This window comes from Oncorhynchus nerka, linkage group LG16 (assembly GCF_034236695.1).
Source record: "Oncorhynchus nerka isolate Pitt River linkage group LG16, Oner_Uvic_2.0, whole genome shotgun sequence".
In the NCBI taxonomy this organism is placed as follows: domain Eukaryota; kingdom Metazoa; phylum Chordata; class Actinopteri; order Salmoniformes; family Salmonidae; genus Oncorhynchus; species Oncorhynchus nerka.
In genome coordinates this window covers 2,827,139-2,838,657 of record NC_088411.1, presented here as the reverse complement: position 1 = coordinate 2,838,657, position 11,519 = coordinate 2,827,139, and positions in this window count along the sequence as shown.

Genomic DNA, 11,519 nt, shown 5'->3' with positions numbered 1-11,519 from the left:
CTCCCCCTCTTCTGTTGTGTCACAGAAGCTACCATTTGCAGCCACGATGTGGTCTCCTCACCTCCCTCCCTCCCCCTCTCTCTCTCTCCCTTCCTCCCACAGCATGGCACAGTCAGTGGACAGCAACTTTATGTATATATGCATCATTCAAATGCCCAGAACAGTGTAGTAGTGTACAGTCATGGCCAAATGTTTTGAGAATGACACAAATATTAATTTTCACAAAGTCTTCTGCCTCAGTTTGTATGATGGCAACTTACATATACTCCAGAATGTTATGAAGAGTGATCAGATGAATTGCAATTCATTGCAACGTCCCTCTTTGCCATACAAATGAACTGAATCACCCCCCCAAAACATTTCTACTGCATTTCAGCCCTGCCACAAAAGGACCAGCTGACATCATGTCAGTAATTATCTCGTTAACACAGGTGTGAGTGTTGATGAGCACAAGGCTGGAGATCACTCTTTCATGCTGATTGAGTTCGAATAACAGACTGGAACCTTCAAAAGGAGGGTGGTGCTTGGAATCATTGTTCTTCCTCTGTCAACCATGGTTACCTGCAAGGAAACACGTGCCATCATCATTGCTTTGCACAAAAAGGTCTTCACAGGAAAAGATATTTCTGCCGATAAGATTGCATCTAAATCAACCATTTATCAGATCATCAAGAACTTCAAGGAGGGCGGTTCAATTGTTGTGAAGAAGGTTTCAGGGCACCCAAGAAAGTCCAGCAAATGCCAGGACCGTCTCCTAAAGTTGATTCAGCTGCGGGATTGGGGCACCACCCGTTTTATTTTTTTGTTTTTTTATTTCACCTTTATTTAACCAGGTAGGCTAGTTGAGAACAAGTTCTCATTTGCAACTGCGACCTGGCCAAGATAAAGCATAGCAGTGTGAGCAGACAACACAGAGTTACACATGGAGTAAACAATTAACAAGTCAATAACACAAAAGGAAGGAAAAAAGGGGAGTCTATATACATTGTGGGGAGTCTATATACAATTTTGCAGATTAACACTGGAGTGATAAATGATCAGATGGTCATGTACAGGTAGAGATATTTGTGTGCAAAAGAGCAGAAAAGTAAATAAATAAAAACAGTATGGGGATGAGGTAGGTAAAAATGGGTGGGCTATTTGCCGATAGACTATGTACAGCTGCAGCGATCGGTTAGCTGCTCAGATAGCAAATGTTTGAAGTTGGTGAGGGAGATAAGTCTCCAACTTCAGCGATTTTTGCAATTCGTTCCAGTCACAGGCAGCAGATAACTGGAACGAAAGGCGGCCAAATGAGGTGTTGGCTTTAGGGATGATCAGTGAGATACACCTGCTGGAGCGCGTGCTACGGATGGGTGTTGCCATCGTGACCAGTGAACTGAGATAAGGCGGAGCTTTACCTAGCATGGACTTGTAGATGACCTGGAGCCAGTGGGTCTGGCGACGAATATGTAGCGAGGGCCAGCCGACTAGAGCGTACAAGTCGCAGTGGTGGGTGGTATAAGGTGCTTTAGTGACAAAACGGATGGCACTGTGATAAACTGCATCCAGTTTGCTGAGTAGAGTGTTGGAAGCAATTTTGTAGATGACATCACCGAAGTCGAGGATCGGTAGGATAGTCAGTTTTACTAGGGTAAGTTTGGCGGCGTGAGTGAAGGAGGCTTTGTTGCGGAATAGAAAGCAGACTCTTGATTTGATTTTAGATTGGAGATGTTTGATATGAGTCTGGAAGGAGAATTTACAGTCTAGCCAGACACCTATGTACTTATAGATGTCCACATATTCAAGGTTGGAACCATCCAGGGTGGTGATGCTGGTCAGGCGTGCGGGTGCAGGCAGCGAATGGTTGAAAAGCATGCATTTGGTTTTACTAGCGTTTAAGAGCAGTTGGAGGCCACGGAAGGAGTGTTGTATGGCATTGAAGCTCGTTTGGAGGTTAGATAGCACAGTGTCCAAGGACGGGCCGGAAGTATATAGAATGGTGTCGTTTGCGTAGAGGTGGATCAGGGAATCGCCCGCAGCAAGAGCAACATCATTGATATATACAGAAAAAAGAGTCGGCCCGAGGATTGAACCCTGTGGCACCCCCATAGAGACTTCCAGAGGACCAGACAGCATGCCCTCCGATTTGACACACTGAACTCTGTCTGCAATGTAATTGGTGAACCAGGCAAGGCAGTCATCCGAAAAACCGAGGCTGCTGAGTCTGCCGATAAGAATATGGTGATTGACCGAGTCGAAAGCCTTGGCAAGGTCGATGAAGACGGCTGCACAGTACTGTCTTTTATCGATGGCGGTTATGATATCGTTTAGTACGTTGAGCGTGGCTGAGGTGCACCCGTGACCGGCTCGGAAACCAGATTGCACAGCGGAGAAGGTACGGTGGGATTCGAGATGGTCAGTGACCTGTTTGTTGACTTGGCTTTCGAAGACCTTAGATAGGCAGGGCAGGATGTATATAGGTCTGTAACAGTTTGGGTCCAGGGTGTCTCCCCCTTTGAAGAGGGGAATGACTGCGGCAGCTTTCCAGTCCTTGGGTATCTCAGACGATATGAAAGAGAGGTTGAACAAGCTGGTAATAGGGGTTGCGACAATGGCGGCGGATAGTTTCAGAAATAGAGGGTCCAGATTGTCAAGCCCAGCTGATTTGTACGGGTCCAGGTTTTGCAGCTCTTTCAGAACATCTGCTATCTGGATTTGGGTAAAGGAGAACCTGGAGAGGCTTGGGCGAGTAGCTGCGGGGGGGGCGGGGCTGTTGGCCGAGGTTGGAGTAGCCAGGCGGCCAGCCGTTGAGAAATGCTTGTTGAAGTTTTCGATAATCATGGATTTATCGGTGGTGACCGTGTTACCTAGCCTCAGTGCAGTGAGCAGCTGGGAGGAGGTGCTCTTGTTCTCCATGGACTTCACAGTGTCCCAGAACTTTTTGGAGTTGGAGCTACAGGATGCAAACTTCTGCCTGAAGAAGCTGGCCTTAGCTTTCCTGACTGACTGCGTGTATTGGTTCCTGACTTCCCTGAACAGTTGCATATCGCGGGGACTGTTCGATGCTATTGCAGTCCGCCACAGGATGTTTTTGTGCTGGCCGAGGGCATTCAGGTCTGGAGTGAACCAAGGGCTATATCTGTTCTTAGTTCTGCATTTTTTGAACGGAGCATGCTTATCTAAAATGGCGAGGAAGTTACTTTTAAAGAATGACCAGGCATCCTCAACTGACGGGATGAGGTCAATGTCCTTCCAGGATACCCGGGCCAGGTCGATTAGAAAGGCCTGCTCACAGAGCTTGCTCAGGAATGGCAGCAGGCAGGTGTGAGTGCATCTGCACGCACAGTGAGGCTAAGACTTTTGGAGGATGGCCTTGTGTCAAGGTGTTCCATCATGCTGGAAAAGGCATTGTTCATCACCAAACTGTTCCTGGATGGTTGGGAGAAATTGCACTCGGAGGAAGTATTGGTATGATTCTTGAGTCATGGCTGTGTTCTTAGGCAAAATTGTGAGCCCACTCCCTTGGCTGAGAAGCAACCCCACACATGAATGGTCTCAGGAAGCTTTACAGTTGGCATGGCACAGGACTGATGGTAGCGCTCACCTTGTCTTCTCCGGACAAGCTTTTTTCCGGATGCCCCAAACAATCAGAAAGGGGATTCATCAGAGAAAAGGACTTTTCCAATCCCTGTACCTTTTAGAGATTGTCAGTCTGTCCCTGAAGTTTTTCCTGGAGAGAAGTGGCTTCTTTGCTGCCCTTCTTGACATAAGGCAAAAGTGATAACTAAGTGGCTCGGGGAACAAAACATTGATATTTTGGGTCCATGGCCAGGAAACTCTCCAGATCTTAATCCCATTGAGAATTTGTGTTCAACCTCAAGAGGCGGGTGGACAAACAAAAAAAACACAAAAAAACAAACCCAAATCCAAATTCTGACAAACTCCAAGCATTGACTATGCAAGAATGGGCTGCCATCAGTCAGGATGTGGCCCAGAAGTTAATTGACAGCATGCCAGGGCGGATTGCAGAGGTCTTGAAAAATAAGGGTCAACACTGCAAATATTGACTCTTTTGCATCATTCATGTAATTGTCAATAAATGCATTTGACACTTATGGAATGCTCGTAATTATACTTCAGTATTCCATAGTAACATCTGACAAAAATGTTGTGTCATTCTCAAAACTTTTGGCCACGGCTGTATACATAATTGTTTCTGATCATTTAAAAAAATAATTGGATCATTTTTGGTGGGGCAAATGACAGAACTGTAAACAGAGTGTTACTGTCGGAGCACTCACATTGCTACACACTGACTGTCCAATCCACATTACAGTACCAACTTATAGTAACAACCTCTTGCCTCTTTATGTCCTCTCAATGGCCTAATTTCAAGACTAACTACAACATCATTATATCAGACACAGGCATCTGCCAAAATGAAGGTATGAGTTGAGTAAACGAGGGATACAAAGTATATTGAAAGCCGATGCCTCCACACAGGTTTGGTTCCTGAGTTAATTGAGCAGTTTTAACATCCCGTCATACTTAGAGTCATGCATAAAAATGCCCAGCTGTCTATTATTTTGACTATGGCTAAAAGAAGAGATCTTGGTGACTTTAAAACAGGGGTCTCAAAGGAGCATAAGGGGTTAAGGGTGTGTGTGTATATGTGTGTCAGTGGAGGCTGCTGAGGGGAGGATGGCTCATAATAATGGCCAGAATGAAGCGTAATGGGTGGAATGGTATCAAAGACGAATGAATGGAATGGTATCAAGCACAAACACTCCATTCTGGCCATTATTATGAACCGTCCCCCCCCTCAGCAGCCTCCACTGCTGTGTGTGTGTTTGTCTCAGTCGTCAGATCTCAACCCAATTGAACACTTATGGGAGATTCTGGAGCAACATCTGCGACAGGATTTTCCACCACAGTCAATAAAACACCAAATTATGGAATTTCTTGTGGAAGAATGGTGTCGCAACCCTCCAATAGAGTTCCAGACACTTGTAGAATCTATTCCAAGGTGCATCGATGCTGTTCTTGCGGCTCGTGGTTGCCTAACTCCCTATTGACGTTATATGCTGGTGTTTCCTTTATTTTGGCAGTTACCTGTAGGTCTACATTCATCATGGTCATATCAGTTTAGTTTATTTTGATGCTTTATGACAGTTGTATATTTTTGTGTGTGAAATGGTGAGGATGTTGACTGTTTTCAACATGCATGCCTGCCTTAAATATATCTCATGTATTATTTGGTGCTCTGTGGGACTATGTCGCTCTGCCGATGGAGTGGATACAGTTGATTGATAGACCACGTTGCTGAGCTGGGTGACTTAGTGTGGAGAGACACCATTCACACTTTTATGCTGCAGTAGTTTATGTGTCGGGGGGCCAGGGTCAGTTTGTTATATCTGGAGTACTTCTCCTTGTAACTGGATTCTTCCTGTGAAGGAGAGGCGGACCAAAATGTAGCGTGGTTATAATTCATGGTTCTTTAATAATGAAACTATACATGAATAAACTACAAAACAAGAAACGTGAAAACCCGAAACAGTCCCGTGTGGTACAAACACTGACACAGGAGACAACCACCCACAAAACCCAACACAAGACAGGCTACCTAAATATGGCTCCCAATCAGAGACAATGACTAACACCTGCCTCTGATTGAGAACCATATCAGGCCCAAACACAGAAACAGACGAACAAGACATCCAACATAGAATGCCCACTCAGATCACACCCTGACCAAACAAAACATAGAAACATACAAAGCAAACTATGGTCAGGGTGTGACACTCCTGTCCTATCCGGTGTCCTGTGTGAATTTAAGTATGCTCTCTCTAATTCTCTCTTTCTCTCTTTCTTTCTCTCTCTCGGAGGACCTGAGCCCTAGGATCATGCCTCAGGACTACATGACATGATGACTCCTTGCTGTCCCCAGTCCACCTGGCCGTGCTGCTGCTCCAGTTTCAACTGTTCTGCCTGTGATTATTATTATTTGACCATGCTGGTCATTTATGAACATTTGAACATCTTGGCCATGTTCTGTTATAATCTCCACCCGGCACAGCCAGAAGAGGACTGGCCACCCCACATAGCCTGGTTCCTCTCTATGTTTCCTCCTAGGTTTTGGCCTTTCTAGGGAGTTTTTCCTAGCCACCGTGCTTCTACACCTGCATTGCTTGCTGTTTGGGGTTTTAGGCTGGGTTTCTGTACAGCACTTTGAGATATCAGCTGATGTACGAAGGGCTTTATAAATCAATTTGATTTGATTTTGATGATCCAGTGTGTAATCAGTAATGACCCAGGGTGTGTGTGTGTGTGTGTGTGTGTGTGTGTGTGTGTGTGTGTGTGTGTGTGTGTGTGTGTGTGTGTGTTGTGTGTGTGTGTGTGTGTTGTTTGCGGACAGCATGAAGGTTTTTTATCTTCGCAACAGGTATGGCATCCTAGCTGTACCAGTACTCTCCTGAAAGTGGAATTTAAGAAAAACCATGGCAGTCATTTCCTTCTGTGTTGAACTCTATTTATTATGTTTTACAAGGAGATCAACAGGTAGCCTAATTTCCTGTTTGCTTCTCTTCTGTATCCAGAATAACGAAAAACATTGAGTCATCAGTAAGAGCCTTTCAATTTCAAATGCCTCTATCAAAGCACTCTTTCTGAGGTCTGTCTGGAGGTTAAATACATTACCATAAATCATTTTCTATCCTTATTTGAAATCTGAAGAATGAAGCATCGCCTTGTTTGTCTCAAGGTGTTTAAGAACCATTTCAACACATGACGTAACGCAGTTTGTGGGGCCACCCGCAAGGTCCCCATGGGGCTGAGAGAAAAATGTGCACTATTATAGCAAATCTCATGCTATTTCACACATTTTGCGATGAGGTTGAGAGAAAATGTTGATTTAGGACTCATGGATTCTTGAAAGACGGGACAATCTCAACTTTTTTCCCACAAATATTTGTCTTAATTTGAAATATTTATTTTCATAGCCTAAGGTATCAGCTATCACACCATGTAAAGGAAAACAATTTTAATCGCCATAAAAGGCATTTCATACAGTTATTGGCCAACAAATGTCTTGATTGTTTAATTCTAACAAGAGATTATTCAAATATGTAAACTTCTTTTTGTTTTGTTTTACATACCGTATTTATTAAATGCTCCAGGGCTAATTTCATTAGCATATAGCACAGCAAATATTTCAATTGTTTAAGCATATGTTGCAGAACAGGGATTAGAATATTGACAAAAAAAGATTGACTCCATCAGTGACTGAGTTGACAAGCCACTGACGGAGTTCAGAAAATTAAATTACATTTTTGCCTCTAAAAATATTCAAGTTCAAAACAAATATGGGAAATTACTCATTTGAAAATCCACAACAAAACACAACCATTTTGTCAGATCTTACAGCACTCTGATGGAGTTGACAAAACGGTTTATTTTTCATTCAAGTGTTATTGTCACGACTTCTACCGAAGTCGGTCCTTCTCCTTGTCTGGCGGTGTTCGGCGGTCGACGTCACCGACCTTCTAGTCATCACTGATCCATTTTTTTCATTTTCCATTGTTTTTTTTTTCCTTCACACCTGGTTCCAAATCCCAACAATTACATATTGTGTATTTAACCCTCTGTTTCCCCTCATGCCCTTGTCGGAGATTGTTTTATTGTATGTGATTGTGCTAGTATGTGTTGGTGTGCGACAGGTTTTGTACCCACTTTGTTATTTTTATAAATTTTGGTTTCTGGAGTTTTGTCAGCACTTATTAAGCAACTCCGTTTATACCCAGTTCGTTCTCCTGCGCCTGACTTCCCTGCCACCAACACACACCCATTACAGTTATACACAGTAGCAATTTATTATTTGACATTTTTAAACCTATTTAAATGTAACATATTTGAACAAAAAAATGCATATTCTATCAGGCAGATGGATTTGACAGTTTATGGTTGTGACCATGGTGATTCCAATATTGTTTTTAATTAACAGGCCATTGGTTGTTGCACTACTGTAATGAGGACATGAATAAGGGGTCCTTATGGTATAGCTGACCCTGCTCATTACTGATTCATTTAGAATTTTTTATTAATTTGACGGAGTTAAAAAAATCTCCGGGCACATCTTTTAGGAATCACAATTTTGAGAGAAATATTCTCACAGAGGGCTATTGCAAGAAACTATATTATATCATTTTTCTGTTGATATCCATTATTGCCAGTTTTTAGAATTCTAAACACTTTTTTGGAGAGTTTGAAATTGGGATAATTTTCTCTGGACAAGGGCATAGAGCCGACATGGAAATTAATAATGTTGAAAGAATTTGGAAAACCTCCCCCCAAAATCTTTTCACTTATAGAATTCAGCTAAACTATAAAAATCAAGTTTCAGGAGTGTCCTACTTTCAAGAATCTAAGAGCTAATTTCCTGTAATGCTCCAAAGCTCGTGCCCACCCCCCTTGAAGGGGCTGCAGGGGGTGGGTGTGCTATGCCAACGGTTTCAACCTGTAGCTCTTCTGGCTACTGATGTTGTGAAATATATTTCTGCGTTACCCTTGACAACTCCAAGCAGGGACATTATTATCTTTGATGATGCTCTGCAAGACTAGCACGCTTTCACATTGATCAGTCAAATACTAAAGGAGATGACAATTACTCAGGGGGAGGAGAGTGAGAAGATTCTGAATACAGGGCTCCCGCCCACCTTTATCACTTATGAATCATCAGCACAGTGACACTTTTTTTGGGTGCTAGTTCACTCTCTTTTCTTTATTTAAAAAAAAATGTTTCTCTTTTTTGGGGGTGCTCTTTCTTTTCCCCCAAACTCAGCCTATCCTGTAATTGAATCTTTTAATGTTGTCAGGAAAAGACTGCTTCTTCTTAATGGTCATCTAGTGTCATTGCATTGAGATTTATACTGTAGATTAGCTAGAGGTCTAGAGGACATAGGGTTCTTCAATGTGCCGTTGCGTTAGTTTGCATTAGACTTCACGGTATTGTTGCTTCAATGCCTCAGTATGAAGTGTGAGTAAAGAAAACAAGAAGAACAGCCATAAAAGCTAAATGACTTAAATGTAAATGTAAAAGACAGGTGGTATATCCACTCCTCACACATCCTTTGCATGATGGGGTTTGGTGTCCTAAGGAGAGGTGTGAGTGTATATATATAAGCCATGTTATTCTTCCTGGTTTCAAACTTGAAAATATCACCACAGTGAAAAAAAAGAGTGCTACAGCCAACCCGCACTCACCTAAGCAGAGACCCACTGTGACCATGACTCATCATTGGAGAGAGAAGAGAGAGAGAGGACAGGAGAAGAGAGACAGAGAAAAAGAGGGGAGAGAGAGTACAAGATACAAGACAGAGACTATGAGAGAGGGAGAACACAAGGAATGAAAGAGAGATACCCACTCCTGTCAGCCAGCTGTACTCAGCAGCCAGGTCTAATTTGCATTAATCACCAGGCTCCTTTGAATAAACATTGTATAATAATAATGATGATATTGATTGTGTCATGTCATCCTTTTACCCAGAGTCAACAGTCTGTCTACATTCCAAATGGCACCCTATTCCATTAATAGTCTAGTACTTTTGACCAGGGCCCTTAGGGCTCTTGTCAAAGTAGTGCACTATATAATAAGATGCCATTTGGGACACAAACTCTGTCTGTCATTCTACTAAGGGCTATTCATTTATTATGGCTGATGGATCTATTCCACTCCATTATAGTCAGGGAATCTCATTTAGGACCTTTGACACAGACATAGAAAGGTGGACAATTTAGCCCTTCTAATAAACATGTAATCAATATTTTTTTGTCCATCCAGGTGTAGGTGTACTGTAATAGTGATGTAAATTGTCTATTGTGGCCATTTTATTTTGACTTTATTTTTGATCCAATAACTTGCTTTATGCAGTACGGAAGACTCCTACAGGGAAGTAAATCAGTCCTCCTTAAAATAAAAACTATAACAAATATTTAGAAGTCCTCCTTGTAAATTAAACTATACATCTTTTACCCAATGACCGAAAACTGGTTGAATCATCGTTGTTTCCACATCATAAAAAAATCTAATATACACTGTTCAAGAAAATAAAGGGAACACTTAAACAACACAATGTAACTCCAAGTCAAGCACACTTCTGTGAAATCAAACTGTCCACTTAGGAAGCAACACTGATTGACAATACATTTCACATGCTGTTGTGCAAATGGGATAGACAACAGGTGGAAATGATAGGCAATTAGCAAGACACCCCCAATAAATGAGTGGTTCTGCAGGTGGTGACCACAGACCACTTCTCAGTTCCAATGCTTCCTGGCTGTTTTGGTCACTTTTGAATGCTGGCGGTGCTTTCACTCTAGTGGTAGCATGAGACGGAGTCTACAACCCACACAAGTGGCTCAGGTAGTGCAGCTCATCCAGGATGGCACATCAATGCGAGCTGTGGTAAGAAGGTTTGCTGTGTCTGTCAGCATAGTGTCCAGAGCATGGAGGCGCTACCAGGAGACAGGCCAGTACATCAGGAGATGTGGAGGAGGCCGTAGGAGGGCAACAACCCAGCAGCAGGACCGCTACCTCTGCCTTTGTGCAAGGAGGAGCAAGATGCAAAATGATCTCCAGCAGGCCACAAATGATCATGTGTCTGCCCAAAGGTCAGAAACAGACTCCATGAGGGTGGTATGAGGGCCCGACGTCCACAGGTGGAGGTTGTGCTTACAGCCCAACACCGTGCAGGACGTTTGGCATTTGCCAGAGAACACCGAGATTGGCAAATTCGCCACTGGCGCCCTGTGCTCTTCACAGATGAAAGCAGATTCACACTGAGCACGTGACAGACGTGACAGAGTCTGGAGACACCGTGGAGAACGTTCTGCTGCCTGCAACATCCTCCAGCATGACCGGTTTGGCGGTGGGTCAGTCATGGTGTGGGGTGGCATTTCTTTGGGGGGGGGCGCAGAGGTAGCCTGACTGCCATTAGGTACCGAGATGAGATCCTCAGATCCCTTGTGAGACCATATGCTGTTGGGTTGGCCCCGGATGCTTTAGTCCAGGTCTGGGAGGAGATCCCTTAGGAGATCATCCGCCACCTCATCAGGAGCATGCCCAGGCGTTGTAGGGAGATCATACAGGCACGTGGAGGCCACACACACTACTGAGCCTCATTTTGACTTGTTTTAAGGACATTACATCAAAGTTGGATCAGCCTGTAGTGTGGTGTGACTCCAAATCCAGACCTCCATGGGTTGATAATTTGATTGCCATTGATCATTTTTGTGTGATTTTGTTGTCAGCGCATTCAACTATGTAAAGAAAAAAGTATTTAATAAGAATATTTCATTCATTCAGATCTAGGATGTGTTATTTTAGTGTTCAACTATGACAGACAAAATGAGAAAAAATAATCCAGATAATCACATTGTAGGATTTTTAATGAATTTATTTGCATATTATGGTGGAAAATAGGTATTTGGTCAATAACAAAAGTATATCTCAGTACTTTGTTATATACCCTTTGTTGGCATTC